General features: G+C 39.4%; 1 protein-coding gene across 3 annotated transcripts in view; it reads left to right on the plus strand.

The window, feature by feature from the left end:
* RASSF8 (Ras association domain family member 8) overlaps nt 1-19,807 on the plus strand; it is an 88,165-nt gene that overhangs the window by 27,153 nt on the left and 41,205 nt on the right. For 2 of the 3 annotated variants that reach the window (XM_068655911.1, XM_068655902.1), the window contains one exon: nt 14,672-14,770. The exons of the other annotated variant lie outside the window; for it this stretch is intronic. The gene's annotated coding sequence lies outside the window, so the exon portion shown is untranslated. The remainder of the gene's footprint in view (nt 1-14,671; nt 14,771-19,807) is intronic. 3 annotated transcript variants of the gene reach the window in all.

Here is a 19,807-nt window from a genome sequence, read left to right on the forward strand (position 1 = left end):
TACTATTAAACACTGCAGCTGAATATCATGTGTACATGTTGTATTATATTACTTAAAAAGCTATAGGTTGATAGTTTTTTTGTGCAGTTGAATAAAATTTTCATTGCTATTGATGTTTTTCTTCTTTTCAGCTGAAGAGGTTTCATGAACTCTGACATCTTTCAGTCATAACAGCAATAGCTAGTAAAGACGTATGAATGTCAGTTCTAAAAGATGCCATTAGTATGTTGAAAACTGGCCCATCTTCTAGCTGTAAGGTGGTATTTCCACTTAGTATTTGATTAATCTTAAAAAGGGTAGATGCATTTTAAAGCTTGTGATAGTTTGAAACCCTAACCACACTAGTACTAAGTCAAATGAGTCAGCACATTCTTAACATAATACCTGATGTTGAATTGTACCCGTGTTTTTTCACAGAATGTTTATTTAAAAAGAAAGCAGTATAGATTTCACTTGATGGGGCAACAAAAGGCGCATAATAAAGGAAAAACAAAGGCAGACCTTCTGGGGATATCTGTACTCATTCTTCCCAATAGAAATATAGGTTGCCTATATGGCATCTCCTTAAGGACCTACTATGTGAAATGTTGCCTGTTGAAAGGCATTGAGGCTCTGTGGGAATTAGAGCTTCCTGCTTGATTTGGAAGTGAATGTTATAAAAGGGATAATTAGTGCTTTGTGCTCGTCTCTTTTATGAGGGTGGAATTGTCTCATGTCACTCTGGGAATTGCTATAAGCCAGAAGGGAAGAATGAAGTGGACCAACTGATGTCCAGTGTCTGAAGAAATATAAAAACCTTTGCATAAACTTCTGTCTTTGTTCATCACAGCTAAAGAAGATCATAAACTTTTAAATCAAAGAGAATGTAAAAGTACAGCAAAACATTGTGATCAAGTAATCTGTGTAAATGATGATGAAAAAGAAGTGTGCAGGTGGAGTAAAAGCAATTTCTCGTTAGACCATAGTACATCAGTGATGCAGGACAACTACGGATTACTTTGGAAATGCTGTCAATGCTTTCCAGCCTCAAAAGAGGCTGGAAAGACTGAGGACTGACACACTGAGTTGCAGTAGTTTAACAAGCTAATCCGCATCTGCTGAGCTGTGGTAATTTTGTGCAGCCTCTTAACCCATTCTCAATTCAAGTTAAAATGCTTTAGTATAAAATTCTGTGCTTGGGTTTTAAGCTAGTGTATTTGACCTCATACTTGCAGAGGGCCAAGGTTGGAATCACTAGGGATTCTGTTTGAAATTAACTACTAGATCACACATTGTTTCAGCTTTTTAAAAAGTAAACTAACTTTTAAAGTCATCTACTCTGTCATCAGAGTGGTTCCAAAAAATGTCTATCAATATGGTGATAGGTACTTTATATCTGTCTGTGCGTGTGTATAAGGCAAGCTTCATTAATGCTTTACCCTGCTTAAGCTTGGTATTTCTCTGCAGAGCAGGTTAGTCATCTTCAGGTGTCTTTAGGTGAAGTCTTTGAATGTGAGCCTGTAACCCCTTCTAATCTTCCTTTTAAATTGAAAAAGTCCGAAGAAATCTTGTTCAGCCTTCATATAATCTATGTTGCACTTCCACAGTGAAACTATTTGTGGTTAGGCTGTTAAACTCTTGCCACAGTGTTTGCATGCATTTGGAAACCTTATTCTGGACACTGAGATGGAATACTGAGTTAGCTGAATATGTGGTCTGACCTACAGCTTTTCTTGTGTCTCACGTACGCAGTAGGTGTTTAAGGTACAGCTCCTCCCTCCTCATTTTATCTTGAAACCTTTACGCTGGAAATAGTTGAAATATGTTGGCTTCAGCCAGCCAGTGCTGGCTTAAATGCTATTACTGTTCTCAGTGGCAAATTAACTTTACCAAAAATTAGTTTATGACCTCAGTTAAATTCTCAATGCTTTCAATAGTAAGACCACCGTCTCATATGGCGCAGTGACCATGCATGCACACTATCAGACTCCCTTCTAAAATGAAGAGGTAGTGATGAGTGTTTTGAGTAACAGGTGGGACCTGACAGTGGAACGATAAATCTGACCATTAACGCTACTGATAATAGCTAAAAATTCTTGTAAACATATTGAAAGATATTGACTGTATTTAAAATAGTAAAGCCAAATCAAATATTTCCCATCTGATAGATCTGTCTTCCTCTTCATTGTTAGAATCTCCTGAGTTAAATCAATTTGCAGTGAGGTTTACCTGGTGATGTAATAGGATGGTTAGTTTGTAAGGCAGCATGCAGGCAAGAACTTTTTTTTTTCTAATTTGAAGACCTCCAAAATTTCAGTAGAGGTGAGCCCAAGCAATAAACACTTATAGTGCTATATGTGTTTTGTTTGGGGGTGGTGTGGCATAGAAAGGAGGTTGTATGTTTTCAGTAGTGGTCTGTTTCCAAAGTCCTGCAGGATCAAAAGCTGGTATAAGTATTACAATGGAATGTCTGAGCTGGCAGTCATGGGAGAGTAACCCTGGCTCAGGTCTTGGGTACCCTTTTGTTCAGGTAATTACATTTGTTTTTGCTGGTATCTTAAGATCCTTTCATAAATCATACATATCGTACAAACTGCATACAATCACAAACGGAAAAATACACTTTTTTCCTCGAATAATATGTAGAGTGGCAGCACTGTACTGCAGTCTTGTAATGAAGTTTGGTCACCACAGCTACTTTTGGTCACTACAGCTACTAAATAGTTTGGTTGTTTCTTTGTCCAGACCACCTGGTATGCTCATAGTACTACTGTTAGGATGTAGGAGCAAGGTGGTATTTATAAATGGCTAGGATTTTATTATTTTTTTTTCTAGAAGCAAGTTGTGTGTCTAGAAGCAAACTGTGTTATTCTCTAAGTTGTCTTCATTTTCAGAGATCAAAGCATCCTGTTCAGCCTCATCTGTTTAACTTTGATATTTCCCATTTTGAAAACTTTCATTGTTTGAGAATGTTGGTTCTGAAAATAGGTACACTTTGTCATTGACAATTCCTACATTTTGTATGTAGATGGGTTGTATTTGTCTTCAGGGAGGAATCCATTCTAAGGCCTTAATGAGTTTTTTTATTAAAATCCTGGAAATTACAGGTCAGGACTGATTAAAATAAATAAATAAATGTAATCTGCATGGGATCTGAGTCAGTGTTAACTGAAAACATTCCCAAATTTTGAGATATTTTCATTTTCCCTTATATCTATTCCTCCCAGCCGTATGCTGGCTGAGGATGAATTAGGTTTGTATTACCTTAAAAAATATATTAAAAAACAAACAACAACAACAACAAAAAAAACACCTTTTTTGGTTTGGAGAGGAGGGGAGAATAGTTTATTAACCAGATTTGGACAGCATCTTTGGCCACTTAGCTTCTAGTCTGCAGTGACTGAGCAGTACTCCGAAGCTAGTGAGGCTCTTCAGATGGCGACAGATTCTGGGGGATGCACAGGGACGTGTTTGGAACTGATTTTTTTTCACTTCCACTAAGGGTCTTCATGCTTCCCCCAGGAGATGCCCAGCACAGTGAAGGATTAAAACTTTCTGTGTTGATATTTACATGTTAGTGCATTAACATTGCAGTGCATCTTTACTGCATGCTTGACTTAGAAGTATTTGCAGCTCTTTGGCTTTGAACTCCAGAAGATCAATAGCTGAGTGTGTGTGCATGTGTACACCTCTCTCATGTTATGGTACAGTGCTGAATTTTTTTCTAAAGGGAATTTGGGGGATTTGCTAGCCAGTACTTTAAATTCAAGAGAGAAGTTGCCAAAGAAGTGTGAAGGCACCATAAGACATTGTAGGATTCATTGCTGTTTGCTTTCTTATCTTGATGCTTTTTCAGCTTGTTGTGCTAATTGCAACATGATCTGAATGCTGCTTTTGAACCTTGAAGAATTTCCAAGGGAGATCGAAAGCTTATGTTGAGCACGTCATTTTAAGTAATGACTGTCACCCACAAAAGCAAAAATAAACTGTTGTTCAACTGTAAGGAAAAATGTTTGAATCTAGGTGATGTCTTCTTCTTTGACCTGATTCTGGAATGAATGTGAGGACTTCATAGGGCAATCAGGAAAAAATAAATATATGTTTCTTAACTTCAAGTTCTCATATAGACAAGGCCTTGGAGTTACGAAAGACTCTCTCTCTTTCCACTGTTCCAGTTCTTGGAGAGGCTAGCTAGTCTAAGCTTAATGTTTATTTTTCACTTTGCTGTGCAACATACGTTGTGACCAACCCATTGTCTTCTTTATTGTAACGTAACTTTCTATGCTTACTTTCTTAATTTACTTGCTCTGGTAAGCTTGATCAATCACCATAAAGATCGCTTCTCTGTCTCCCATCTCACACCTCACATTTATCTAAGTGTATCAATCATCTATTTTAACTTTTTCAGAGATTTAAAATACCGAATAGTAGGGATAGTGTTTGAGAAAATATGCTTTTATCATTTTCATTATATGTGGATTTATTTGTGTATAACAACCATAGCGGCTTGAGATGTAAAAGGGTTGACTAGGTCACTGTTTCTTCCCTCCTGTAAGAGTAAAGGTTCTGCAGTTCAGGTTATGGTAAGGGTTGGTGTTATGACTTTTAAATCAACCTTCTGGGTTTGGTTTTATTTTTCATAGTGATGTTATACTTACCAGGAAAAATGTAGCGACTTGTAATCAACCTTAAGCTTCTGCTTAAGTGAATACTATCTACATACATTCAGAGTTTGTTTAGCTTCATAAAAATATCTTCAAGGTTGGGTTCTTTCTCTCCTGCTGTAAGCAGAATGTCTTCAGATTTATGTTTTCACCTTTGAGGTAAGCAGCCTGATGTTTTCCTCACGAGTCCCGAGTACATTGGATGTCTTCACTTTTGTGATAGGATCTCTCATCTAGACCCAATTTTTCTCCTGAGTGTCTTAAGATGCAATCGTTATCATAGGTGATTTAAAGACATGGTCATTCTGTTGTTGCCAACTAGAAACTAAATCCCAGATGAGCTTTTTTTTTTTTTTTTTTTTACTTATCTGTAAACCTAATGCTGTCTTGCACTACAAAATTTTGCTTTCTTTGTAGTTGCTAATGTCCTTTTAAATGTACAGTTGTGTTGCCATTGATACGTTAAATTTTGTAATAGTTAAAGCAAAAAAAAAACTTACATTTATACTAGCAAATAAACAAATTTCAAAGACTTCCGTTGTGTAAATGGCCTCTTGATTGGGCATTTCTTGGTAGCTGGTGCTTAGTTGGCCCTAGTTCTACTGGATGATAATTCACTACCATTCAGTGTCTAATGGGAGATGGTTATTACTTCTGAAGCTGGGAGTTGTGGGAGTCCAATAACTTGCAAAACCTTGTAGTAAGGTAATCTCTTTACTGTGACAGATGCTATTGCTTTGCTTGCTGCTGTTAGAGATGGAGGTAATGGCTTGTGATAGAGAAATTTTTCTGTATCTCCCACATTTGTTTTATGTTTGCACCCATGCAAGGTCCAAACACCCATGTAATCCAATCCACTGGAAGGATTGCTTTGAGAGCATTGATTAAACATCCTGCTGAGGAGGTACAGCAAAACCAGCAAAAAGTCTGCTTTGTGCTTCCTCCACTGACTCACCTCTAATTGCAAGGCAAGAAAAAGGTAAAATATGGCTATCATTAACTACATAATAAAGTAAGCAATTAAGGCTCTAAACAAAAATAGATCTGATTTTAACAGCTACTGCTATTATATATAATAAATGTTATAATTCCACTAATATTTTCTCAAATACTTGGAGAGGCAGGTGAACAGGTTCGTTAAAGGTCTGATGGAGTGCATTCCTTTTCAACAAGGACAAATGCTTGTGAATGAAGCTACAAATCTGAAAGATTTCAGGACCCATGTTCCTCTGCAGGTGCCATCTGTGACTTGTTACAATGGTGAAATGAGTAACAGTTACATACCTCAGTACTTTCACCCTGTATTATCCATTGTGTACTTTCAGTGAGAGGCGTTTGAAGTTCATTTTATAATGCTGACTATTTGAAGGCACAAGTTACCCAAAAAGACTGCTGCTTAGCAAACTTACATTGTTCTTGTACTGAAACTGAGTTACTTTGTGTTGCAACATCGACAAGAAAGTTGTATGTTGTCTTCTACTTCCTTTTGTACATCAACATAAAACCTAAATTAATGAGATTTTTTAACTACTTTTGAAATAATGACCTGTAACGTATTGGTGAAAACATACAAAGCCTCTGTGCCCATTCAGTAATATAATTTCACCTTATCTGCAAAAGACAAAACCTAGAGATAGCAGACTTTTTGATGTCTTACAAGACCGGATTTTTTTTTTTTTTTTGTATGAGTGTAGTCTTTTCTTTGTAGATGTGCATGGAGGTATTCACAGGCCCTTTTTATCAACTTAGTGGTGGTGAGCTGTATGAAATAACTTGCACTGTTGTTTCACTGGCTTGTGTGTTTTGCTGGGTTGTTAGTTAGGTTTTGAAAATCCAAAGTCTGGATTTGATTCCAGACCCAACTCACTGTAAATTGAGGGCAGCCATGTGGGACAGGAAGAAATGGAAGAGGTAGGACAATGCTACAATTTTTGAGTGCAGAGCTGGCTTTCTGCACAGAGTGCTAATGGAACTATGTACATTTGAATCAAATGAGAAGACTGCAGTGCACCGTATGCAAGATGGAAATCACAAAATAAACCTCTGCAGGCCTTTAGAAAAGGAGAAAGGTTTCTGTATCTCCTGCCAGTTTTGCTACAACTTAGCACTAGCTTTACTTCTGTGCTTTGCTTTTTCCTATGCAATTATAGGAAGGCTGGAATCTGAGAGCTGTTAAGAGTGGATTATAACTACATTTGGAAGTTAAGTTAACCCATAAGCCCTCTGGGGAATCACTGTTTTGGATGACAACCTTTTTTGTACCAAAAAGGTTAGCTAGAAGTGCAGAGTGACATGTAATGTTCCTGCTAAGACAAAACTAATGTGAAACTGGATTTCTTTGATTGTTTTTTGTTAATTTTAAACCAAAACAATTTAAATCTACAAACAACTTACAGTAATTAAAAGTGGTATCTTCACTCTTTTTCTGTTCCTGATGTGGATTCTGGGATGATCTTACTTCAGTGCTCTTATAAAAACAGGTCAAATCATCATGCAAAATGATGCTGTGTAAGCAACCTATGAAAGGAGAGAAGAACGTCCTTAGTTTACAAAGATGACAGCAGTCTTTTGACTGCTATCAAAAGAGGCTCTCCAGAAAACAGGCTCTCCAGAACTGATTACAAATTGCTATGGTGTGCAAATAGAAATTGCTGTCTGTCTGTACCTGGAAAGTGAAGAATAATTTCCTCAAGAATTATAATATCTGCTGTTTGAGAGAACTCAAAGAAATGTTGGATTCTGCCTTTATATTTGTGATCACAGGCTCTGTGTTAAACAACCACTTTGACACTGTTGAGTAGTTAATCCTGGCTGGGAGGTATGCTTAGTCGCAAAGGAAGAGAAATATGTTTTTAATTTTTTTTGCTGCTGTTACATGTATGTATGTCTTTAGCTATGCTTACACAAGTCAAATGGAATCCCATTCCATTTTTTGTCCAGTTACTGTCAAACAGATTTACCTTTAAGGAAAGAAAGTAAAGCAAGTGCTACACTTTGCTACCATTTTTACTTCTCCTAAATACTGATACACTTGTATGACTTGTCCATTTTTTCAGAGATTTGTATGGTTAGGAGCAGACTATCCCAAGTTGTGAGGGATCCACAAGGATCATGGACTCCAACTCCTGGTTCTACACAGGACCACCCAAAACCAGACCCTGTGTCAAGAAGTGTTTGGACAATGCTCTCATAACTCCAGCAGGCTCAGGGCCCTGTGAGCCTGTTCCAGTGCCTGATCACCCTCTTTGAGAAGAACCTCTTCCTAACATCCATGTGATATCTTACTGACATGCATGTTTTTACTTGTATCGTTCTTCTAAAATGTCTTCCACTCATTCTAACTGTTAGGATCAATAGCAAATGATCTTACCTGACACACTTTGTAGTAACCTGCAATTTAAACAACTCAGTGGATGTGAAAACAGACCCAATCCCATTTTCTGTTAAATATCACAGTTGTATTGCCTCAGCCTATTTTTTTTTGTAAGTAAGCTTTCTCATATATGCTTTTCTGAGAATCAGTGCAAAATATTTAGTCATATGTAGGCATGGCGAGTTTTTGTGATACTGTTTAAAGTATTAATAGTCAAGGGTGAAATCATACAGTTTGTTTCAAATGGAAAAACAGACACACAAGGAGTTGGAACTTCTAGTATTCTAAATCTGCAGGGAAGATTTTGACTGATCATGAGCTGCAAGACTAGGTAAAATAGTTTTCAACAACAAAGTAAGTTTTCCTCTGTGACTTCACACCTTCTCTACTGGTTGTGTTGGACAATTGCCTGGTCAAGTGAGGCTGGATGTGTCTACCTTCAGTGGTGTAGTTGGGCAGTGTTTTCTAGCAGAGGTGTCTGATCAGCAGTCTGCAGCAACCTTCATGCTTCTGAAACTCCAGAAGGAAATAAACAAAAGCATGCCTCCTATCAGCAAGTGTAATGCAATACAATTGCAATACATACCGTCTTAAGAAAACAAACAAACAAAACATTATGGCAAGTAAAAGAATTACTATTTTCTGCTATTGTTCTGGTATTCTTCCAAACTGAGTTTCACAGAATGCATGAGGAGATCAGGGACTCATGAGGTAGTACATGCACAGGCTGTGTATGTGTTTTGGTGGCTCTCTGTTTTATCAGCATGCCCTTTTAATCTTTGGTTAATTGGTTCAGTGAGCTTTAATGCTGGGTGTTTTCAAGTGCAATGCTACTAGTTGGGAGCAAGAGAAGAGGGTCCCCCACCTATACGTACTCTCTTTTATATGACAATGTCATCATAGTTTATGTATTGTGAGTTCTCTTGGAAGTATTTAAAAAAAAATAATCACGAGGTGGATTTTTTTTTTACGCTTTTCTCAACAACTGGTTCTCTGAAAGCTTAAATCTGTATTAAATGAATTCAAGCTTTTTGCTTCTGGAGAAGTACAGAAAGCAAATGGCCTTCACAGACAAGGAGAAAACTGACAAGCAGAACTCTTAAGATCATGGTAAAAATTGATTTAAAAAGTTATCTGCTTATTTTTATTTAACTCTTTTGTTTATAGACCAGCACACCTTCATAACACTTTTCAGCATTTCAGGAGAGCGTTAAGAGTCATCAAATTGTAGAACAGGCATTCTACAATTTCATATTCTCTGAAGAGGTGACCAACATGTCAACCTTTCTTCAGTTTGCAGTTGCCGCTTTTTTGGTAACGTGGTCATATATTCAGTTGATGAATTAATTATTGTTTTATTCTCACTTCTTCTATCATCACTACAAAACCTCTTTCTCTCAGCTGGGTAGGCTGCAAGGTGTGATGCAAATAGTTGCTTGGGGTAGACAGGTGTAACAGACTCCACGTGTGTCTCAGTGACATCTGAGAATGCAAGAAATGGTCTGTTTAGAAACCATTGCAAGCAAAGAAATTTAGGTCTTTCATCTATCATCTTTTCTGTGCTTTTGAATTCTCAGCCTCTTATCTTCTTTGAGCTTATTGATTAAGAGGTAGAAAGGGAATGTTTTTACCATATTTTTACCTTACGTACCCGCCCAACAGCGTAACTATGTATTTATGAACAGAATTTCACCCTGCAGCAGCTTGAGGCTGGCATACTCCTCATTCTCAAACCTGAGCAGAGTCTCAAGTCTGAACTTGCTTCATTATGGTAAAGCAAAGAGCCTGCTTTTTTGTTTTTTTTTTAAACTCTCTTCTCCCCTTCTACAAGAGCTAGAAATCTTACTCTTTTTATGCTGCCTTCTTATCACTGAGTTACTTGCATGTGCAGTGCCTGTTTCGTCCTGATCTGAGAATAACATAGAATCATAGAATATCCTGAGTTGGAAGGGACCCTTAAGGATCATCAAGTCCAACTCTTGACGCCGCACATGATCACCCATATGATTTACCAACTTAGAGACACCCAACAGCCTGTTGAAATTGGTCATCATGGTTCACATTGCTAAGAAATCTGGCCACTCGTGAAGTCCTAAACTGTGGCATCTCTTATCAAAAGATATTCCTGTCAACTGCTTGTTGGTCTACTAGTATTTGCATGTATACATCTTCTTAGTACCTTGTAGGAATAAAAATGACTTTTAATGCCTCTCATCATACCTATTTATGTTAACTTTAAAGAAATAAATTGCTTCCTGACCCAGCGTGTTAGGGATCCCTGGCAGCAATTTATATTGGATCACTACTATTAGAATCAATGAGGCTGGACCCTTTTTTTATTGGTGTGCGTGACGTCTCTCTTTCTGTGTTTTTCTGCATTTTTAATGAATCAGGATCTCCTAGAAGTAAGAACTGGAGTTAAGTCTCCAATCTACAAGGTTGCAGTGTGAAAACAAAGAAAACTCTAGTATTTTTCTTGGAACTTAAGTAGACCCCCTTTTTTTCAAACCAAAATACATAAAACATCTCCACTAAAATGTCTGGATTGATGAAGGGAAGAAAGTCTTTTCCTTCAACAGTAGCTTGATTAATGGATTTATTGTTTGTACAGATTTCGTCAGAAAGCCATATGGCTTGAGGAAAACAAAGAGGAAGTGGCTGAGAATCTGTTTTAATACAGATTTGAGAATCTGATTTAATAGGGGTCTATAAGGACAGAATGTGGCTCTTATTCCTTCCCACTCAGTTTATAAAGTGGTCTAAGAGCTTTAGTGCTTCAATGGAGCTAAAGATAATACATCTCTGAGTGGAAGTATTGGACCCTGCTTCTGGATCACAGCGACTCAGGGTAAAAATTCACTGTCCTTTTCCTTTTATGTTAAGTATGCTGGAGTACTTTGCAAGGAACAAAGTTTGTTCTTCTGGTATCTCGGCAGTCGATCAGTTTGAGATTGGTGAAGATAACTATATCATCTTGAAGTTGAGGTCTCTTTTTGGGATGTGGTGGTATTTATTTCCTTCCCACACTATTCTCTCCTTTCTGCTCTCTTCCACTGACAAAATTCCAGCATACGTCTCTTGATTTGCTGAGTCGCAGTCTGTGTCCTACAGCTGGGTTTGTTTTCCTAATACAACATCTGCGTGGAGTTTGATAAGTAACAGAGGCTCAGACACTAATGATTTAACCTGATATGGGTGAGATGAATGTCCAGTATTACCTGTGACTGTTTTACTCTTGTTTTGACTACTTGGTGAAAAAAACTGAATAGAAAATCCAAAGCAATATTCCATAATGTAACTGCTAGTAACTGTGTTAAGGATGTTTAACGTGCTCTTCCTTGTGTGAAAGCACAGCCTCTCTGCTGAGTAAGAATTTAAAAAAACTATGTGAACCATTAATAATTGTTAGTGAATCCACAGTCTGTAAAGCCAAAACATCACTTGACAAAAACATGTTGTGGTGATTCAGAATTTAATGAGTATTGCTTTGTGACTGAAAGATAAGTGTTCATGCTGTGGTGGTGAAAATAACTATATACGTGCCTTAAGTCTCTGGAGATCCTGAACATCCTATTCTGAAATTTTTGGCCATAATGTTAAAAGTAGCTACTCTCATAAGGCTTCAGTGCATAACAATTGTGGTCTAGCATTTTACAACATGTCAGTCTTTCCTTTCTAGATCTTTGAGATTTTTCTTGTCATAAGTGGCCAGAAAACATGTTTACACTGGAGTTGCTGCTTATTGAGTCTTAACATATAGCCCTGGCAGGTATTAGAGAAAAAACAGTTTGCCTTGACAAAATTCAGTGATGCCAGCAGAAGAGGAGAGACTAAAAGACTAGAGGAAGTTTTACTGCTTTGGAGCTGTTCTTTTACATTGCTGTCAAAGTGAAGTTCCCATTTGGTGTTCAGCATAACAGATATATTCAGTTGAAGTATTAGCTCTTGAAGTTGAAGGGCGCTCTTCAAGAGGCAAATCCTAATGGCGCAGGAGCGGTCTGTTCCCATGTGCCCAAAGATGAGCCAGCGGGGAAGAAGACCAGCCTGGCTCAACAGAGAACTGTGGCTTGAGCTTAGGAGGAAAAAGAGGGTTTATAATCTTTGGAAAAGTGGGCAGGCCACTAGGGAGGACTATAAGGATGTAGCGAGGCTGTGCAGGGACAAAATTAGGAAGGCCAAAGCTCATCTGGAGCTCAGTCTGGCTACTGCCGTTAAAGATAACAAAAAACGCTTTTATAAATACATCAACATAAAAAGGAGGACTAAGGAGAATCTCCATCCTTTACTGGATGCGGGGGGAAACTTAGTTACAAGAGATGAGGAAAAGGCAGAGGTGCTCAATGCCTTCTTTGCCTCAGTCTTTAGCGGCAATACCGGTTGTTCTCTGGATACCCAGTACCCCAAGCTGGTGGAAGGGGATGGGGAGCAGGATGTGGCCCTCACCATCCACGAAGAACTGGTTGGTGACCTGCTACGGCACTTGGATGTGCACAAGTCAATGGGGCCGGATGGGATCCACCCAAGGGTACTGAGAGAACTGGCAGAGGAGCTGGCCAAGCCCCTATCCATCATTTATCAGCAGTCCTGGCTATCGGGGGAGGTCCCAGCTGACTGGCGGCTAGCAAACGTGACGCCCATCTACAAGAAGGGCCGGAGGGCTGACCCGGGGAACTACAGGCCGGTCAGTTTGACCTCAGTACCAGGGAAGCTCATGGAGCAGATCCTCTTGGGAGTCATCATGCGGCACTTGAAGGGCAAGCAGGCGATCAGGCCCAGTCAGCATGGGTTTATGGAAGGCAGATCCTGCTTGACGAACCTGATATCCTTCTATGACAAAGTGACGCGCTGGGTGGACGAGGGAAAGGCTGTGGATGTGGTCTACCTTGACTTCAGCAAGGCTTTTGACACCGTCTCCCACAGCATTCTCCTCAAGAAACTGGCTGCTCTTGGCTTGGACTGGCGCACGCTTCGTTGGGTTAGAAACTGTCTGGATAGCCGGGCCCAAAGAGTTGTGGTAAATGGAGTCAAGTCCAGTTGGAGGCCAGTCACTAGTGGCGTCCCCCAGGGCTCGGTGCTGGGGCCGGTCCTCTTTAACATCTTCATCAATGATCTGGACGAGGGCATTGAGTGCACCCTCAGTAAGTTTGCAGATGACACCAAGTTAGGTGCGTGTGTCGATCTGCTCGAGGGTAGGAAGGCTCTGCAGGAGGATCTGGATAGACTGCACCGATGGGCTGAGGTCAACTGCATGAAGTTTAACAAGGCCAAGTGCCGGGTCCTGCACCTGGGGCGCAATAACCCCAAGCAGAGCTACAGGCTGGGAGATGAGTGGTTGGAAAGCTGCCAGGCAGAGAAGGACCTGGGAGTGATGGTGGACAGTCGGCTGAATATGAGCCAGCAGTGTGCTCAGGTGGCCAAGAAGGCCAACGGCATCCTGGCTTGTATCAGAAACAGCGTGACCAGCAGGGCTAGGGAGGTGATCGTCCCCCTGTACTCGGCTCTGGTGAGGCCGCACCTCGAGTACTGTGTTCAGTTTTGGGCCCCTCGCTACAAGAAGGACATCGAGGTGCTTGAGCGGGTCCAAAGAAGGGCGACGAAGCTGGTGAGGGGCCTGGAGAACAAGTCCTACAAGGAGCGGCTGAAGGAGCTGGGCTTGTTCAGCCTGGAGAAGAGGAGGCTCAGGGGCGACCTTATCGCTCTCTACAGATACCTTAAAGGAGGCTGTAGAGAGGTGGGGGTTGGCCTGTTCTCCCACGTGCCTGGTGACAGGACGAGGGGGAATGGGCTAAAGTTGCACCAGGGGAGTTTTAGGTTAGATGTTAGGAAGAACTTCTTTACTGAAAGGGTTGTGAGGCACTGGAACAGGCTGCCCAGGGAAGTGGTGGAGTCACCATCCCTGGAAGTCTTCAAAAGACGTTTAGATGTAGAGCTTAGGGATACGGTTTAGTGGGGACTGTTGGTGTTAGGTTAGAGGTTGGACTCGATGATCTTGAGGTCTCTTCCAACCTAGAAATTCTGTGATTCTGTGATTATTCAGAAAGCCTTTGACGAAGGTCTAAAAATAAACACTTCTCACATGTTCTCCTTGCTATGACATAGTATTAGGCAATGTTTGTAGGTCTGCCACAATGATGCTATTAAGATTAAGCATCATTGTAGTAAGGATCCCTTCCAAGCTGATTAATATTAGTTTTAGTCAGCTGTTTGGGATTAGTTACCCTTTGCCTAGTTTGTTTGACTCTTTATGTATGCATTGGCTGTGATTTACTACTACAAGGGAGTCAGGGTATGCAGTCAGGGTATATCTAAAGCACTTGGAGGTTTTAGCATCTGGAAGACCTCCAGTTGGAGGATTATTTTCCTTAAAAAGAAAATTAGAAAAGAAGATTATTTCACAATCTCCTATATTTACAACTTAGCAGTGGCAGATGCTCGTGACTACCTAGTGCAGTGCTTACTATTTCATAATGTTCTGGAAAGCTGATGAAATGCTGTTTACCACTTTTAGTTATTTATCACAGAATCACAGAATTTCTAGGTTGGAAGTTTCTAGGTTGGAAATTTCTAGGTTGGAACAAAAAAAGTGGGAAAAAAAGTGACAAGAGTGAATCATTTTTCTAATTTATGACAATGTTTCTTTTTTATTTTCCCCCAGCAACTGGCCTTGTCAGTAGAGTTGGCTCTTAGGCCTGGAGTAGCAGACTACACTAAGCCCGCTGCATAATCAGACATTCCCGTCTATCTTCATCTGCAGGTAAAAAGTTGTGACAAATTTCAGACATAAGTTTTACTCCTCCCTCTTGAAAGTACTTGTACATAAAGCATACCAAGAACCCTAGAGTTTAAAGAATTTCCTAAGTGTCATGTGTATACAGACATCACTTCCCACTTTCTTCCTAAGTTTAGCAATCTGAGCAAGTTCTCAGCTCCTGTTCTGTGAAACGTTTGCTTTCTCAAAAAGGTTGTGTTCTGGAGCATGCCTTTCGTGGTCCTGTCGATTTTGCCTCTCATATGATGATGTGATCCCAATGCATACATTCCTTCTAGCTGTATAAGAAGGAGACCCAAGGCTAACCTGCTGTTGGAGAGTGTGACCTAAATGAGAGGAGACTCCTTTGTTGCTGGCTTCTCTCACTGTCAGACCTTGGGCAGCAGCTCTCTCTGCCAGCAACAGCTGGCTGGTGACTTGTAGTCAGCTGTTGGCTGTGTGTAGGTTTTGGAATTGCAGGTTGCAGCTGCCTCTTTTTGCTATGGATGTGCTCTGAGCAGAGGGCCCCAATTCCTCCTAGATTGACAGAGTTCTCCACTCTGTGGAATCTTTACTTCATCTGGTGAGGGCACATTTTTATTGTTGTTCAAATAAAAGTTCTACAGGAGAAGTAAAGTACTATGACTCTGTAAAACAACCCTTTGCCCAGTCCTGCATTCCAACTGTTTCACATTCTTAATCCAAGTGTATGTTTTTAAAACATAATGCTGGATACAGTGGAGACATTCTCAACTTGGCAACTCTGAGATTCCCCAAAATCTAGAAGAGATGTCAGGAAAAGAAAGCAGTAGAAGATAATGATTTTCCTGACAATGTGATTAATTCTTGATATAGTAGAAATATCAGAACTTTGATTTACATGCTATACAAATACATACTGTCAGAATGCATTGGTATTATTCTTCATATTGCTTTTAGTTTCTAGTCCTCTATTCTATGGTGTAAATTAAGTTGGTGAAGCAAGCAGGGGAAATGCATTCTTGTAATGTGTTCTGCAGTCTGAACGGAACAGAGTTAAATATATATCTGCATTTGTTGTGAGTATTATTGAGTAAATTCCTTTCAGTGGAGCAAGTCTGTGGCTAGATGCCAAGTGACTACTGTCACTCCTTTATTTGTCACTTTGAAACGAGCTGTGCAAACTATGCTCTTTTAAATGGTTTTATTGACCAGAACAGGAGGTATGTGCCTGCAAAATATTCATCAAGATGGTGCCTGCCCATCTTCACAAGGGGAGGCTTACTTATGCGCCTTCACTTTTGAATAAATAACTTTTTCCTTATAAGGATTACTAGTATAGTTTATTATTTTTGTGACTTCAGACAAAGGGACAGTTGCTAGTATGTGGTTTATTAAAACACTTTTCTGCTGAAATCATGGAGTCAAATAGATTTTTGTACTTATAAAAAAACCACACTTTTTTCAGTGTCAAAATATCAAATGTAACATTATGAGTTACATTACTATGTAACATTAAAAAATCAAAATTCTGTATTTCACACAATTTGGATAGTCTGCAGTCTGGTTCCCTCATCTCAGAGCATAAAAGAATGGGATAATGTTTAGGGGAGAATGGTAAAGATGATGAAAGATGTGAGCAATTTTAGCAAGCTAGGATTTTTCAGTCCAAAAAAAAGACAGCTTAATGCAAGGGAATAGGAAGGAAGCCTACAAGCTGTGAATGAGACTAAGGCAAATGGGACTTACTTTATTCACCCTTGCAGCACAAGAACAAGCAGGCATCCTATGAAGCAGCTAATAAGAACCTAGCGAAGAACAAACACAAAGCAGGTAGCCCTGTGTAATTCCTTGCCACAAAGCCATGGAGGCTGAATAGCAGAAGATAAATCCAGTTGACGCTAATAAATACAAGTCACGCTTGAAAGTCCTGGAGCTGGGACCACCTGGAAGCCAATGGGGCATCCAGGAGAACTATAAAGCATTCTCGCAGCCTTTTGTTCTTCTCTAGGCATTTACCATGACTTATAGTTCCCCTTATGGTTTGAAATTTTTAATTTCCAATACAGTAGTTGTATTCTAGCTTGCTGGGTCAAGGTCTGTTATTGCCACAATAGCATCAGTCAGTGCTGCAGAGTCCTTGGTCGATGTTCCTCCAAAGGGACACTACCATGACACTATTTTTTCTTCATGTATATCATGTCAGAAGCCTCTTTCTTGTGCTTAATAAACAATAAAGACATTTGTGTTTGAATGAGAATTCAAACTTCACTTGTATTCTTCAGATGTGAGCAACTGCTGAGTGTTTTGTGGCTTGCATTGTGCAGAAGCACATGAAGCAGATGTCTAACCCTCCTGAGCTAAGAGATACGTCTGCTGGCTGGACTCAAAAATCCTGGGTGTGGTCCCCTCCAGATCTATCTTCCTGCCATGTAATCAGGGTGGAATTTTGTTTTCATCTGAGTGCACTGAGTCATGAATCAGAAAATACCTCTTTCATGGATCTGTTTGGTAATTTTTCCTCCTCTGCTCCCATCTCTGCTACTAGTATCTACTGAAAGAAATGAAGAGGTGGGACAACTTCCCAGATGCTGTCTAAAAGGAGCTCTGGTTCAGGGAGAGCTTCTTCTCTAACATTCCAGGAAGTTCTTGTTAAGGTGACAAATAATCTTAAAGGAAATGTCACATCTCATTTTCATCGCTTCTCTTGTGTGTTTCAACTTATTGTGCATACACCTCTCATGCTGTCTTTGGATGGAGTCAGTACAGGGAAAAATAAATGAGATTGCTTTGACAATGTTATCACTGGGATCCTTGAATTTTGCTGCATTCTTTGGATTATAAAAAATGCTTTTCATCTCTTCTGTCTCTATTCCCCTGCCACTCCAGAGTTGAATACCACACAATGTACCTCGTTCCCTTGCTATCTGTTTTGCAGCTTTTTAATGACCTTGTGCTTGTTGAGACTGGTGAGATAGCATAGCTGTGGTGTGTGCATTTATTTCCTTCCTTTTCCTTACTTTCTCACACTTATATTATGTGTAACTTCTTGCTTTCTTGTTAAAGGGTGATTTTATTTTCTTTCCACTTCTTGTCCTATGTAAATTTGTTGTAATGTAAAACTCAGATCTTGTGTCCAGATTTACACAATCACAGAATCATCAAGGTTGGAAGAGACCTCCAAGATCACCTAACACTAACCAGTCCTTCACTAAACCATATCACTAAGCTCTACATCTAAATATATTTTAAAGACCTCCAGGGATGGTGACTCAACCACTTCCCTGGGCAGCCCATTCTAGTGCCTAACAACCCTTTCAGTAAAGATGTTCTTCCTAATATCCAACCTAAACCTCCCCTGGCACAACTTTAGCCCATTTCCCCTCATCCTGTCACCAGGCATGTGGGAGAAAAGACCAAAACATTTGTAACACCTGTACTTCAAGCCTCTTGAATGCATTTCGGGTTGAATGTTATGACTCTTTCTGAGGAAATGCACTAGTCTTATATTAAATATATTTTTTCTCAATATTGTCAGAATTGGGGCTCGTTATTTTCTTGCCAACCTTGGGCAGACTGGAAATAGAATGTAAGTGGAGAGAGTATGTCTGGAAACAAGGACAGAAGTATTGATAATAAATGATGAGGGTGGGGGGTATGTGGAAATGCCACATACATGTACATGTAGAGACAGGAAAGCCTACCTTTTATACTTCAGAAATGTTTGATTCCTTCTTTGCTATATGGGACATGGGATGCTAAATCCAAGCTCTTGGTGGTGCAGGCAAACCATTTCATCTTTCTATTCATGAATTAAGTGAGCTTTGGCGGTGCTTGCCTCTCACTGCTGTGCTTGCTGGTTAGGCTTTTTCTATAGAACAGTGAAAAGAAATGGGACCATGCATTTCTTGTGGATTCTGACTTTAAATTTTATTAAGTTAGCCTGGCTAACCTTTTTGAGAACATCATTTGATTTTCATTGATACATGTATATCGGTCATTAGGGTCTTCTGCAATGCTGTTTCCTTTGTAGTAAGAAGACATAGAGGGGCCTCGTGATCAGCTTTTTATGGTAAGTGGTCACTAAACATTTGAGAGGAAAACTATGTGCGTTTTACGAGGAAAACTATGTGCGTATTACTCTTTACAACTTTGAGCTACCAACAGTTTTTCCACTTGATGTCTGCACAGAAATTACTGAAAATGTAGTTTTCCCAGATGGTAAATGCAAACATACTATTAATTTTTGCACTAATTCCAATGCACATTAGTCATTTTTTCTGGCAAGAAAGAAATGTTACTTTTGGAGGTATGTCAGTCGGATATAATCTTCTTTCTTCTTTTCCATTAACAATCAACAATTCTGCATATTGCTTCCTACAAAAGATAGCTTCAGAAAGTTTAAAAATCCTAGGCTTTCTAGGCTTTAAGGAAACCAAGTTTACCTTTGAATTTAGGTGTGTAAAGGGTTTAGTAAATTGATATCATGAAGAAGAAAAAAATAGCAGTCGAATGGAGTCCATCCCATTAATCAAATCTGCACAAATCTCAATCTTCAAGTTAAAATCTTCTTCTTAAATCTTCAAGTTAAACAGATAATTCATCACTTGATAGGGAGAGAAGCATGGATACGTTTTTCACTCCACTTGTAAATCTAGCTTTGTGTTTTTAATTTTAAATTCTATTTATATAACCTTTCAAAAGTCTGAAAAGATTTCTAATTGATGTCTTAAAGCTTCTTCAGGAAGCTGTAGAACCATACATCTTGTCACAGAGCTGATCAAATCTGACACCTGTCATTTGTAACAGGATTATTATATTTGGACAAAGCATCTCTTTGAATTCTATAACTAACATACACAAACTAAAAGCCTGTGTGCTTTCAAACAAAAATTTAAGATTCTAGGTTTCTTCTAAAAGCAAATATTCCGTGGTTGTACAGGGCTTGGTGCTGGGGAGGAATTATTGCCAGAGTGTTCTTTTCCAGTTCAACAGCAAAGTTCTTTCTGAAATGAGGAAAAAAATTAGTGTTTTGTTTTTTCCCTTTACTACTTTTGTGAACAA

Source organism: Anas acuta, chromosome 1, assembly GCF_963932015.1.
Source record: "Anas acuta chromosome 1, bAnaAcu1.1, whole genome shotgun sequence".
NCBI lineage: Eukaryota > Metazoa > Chordata > Aves > Anseriformes > Anatidae > Anas > Anas acuta.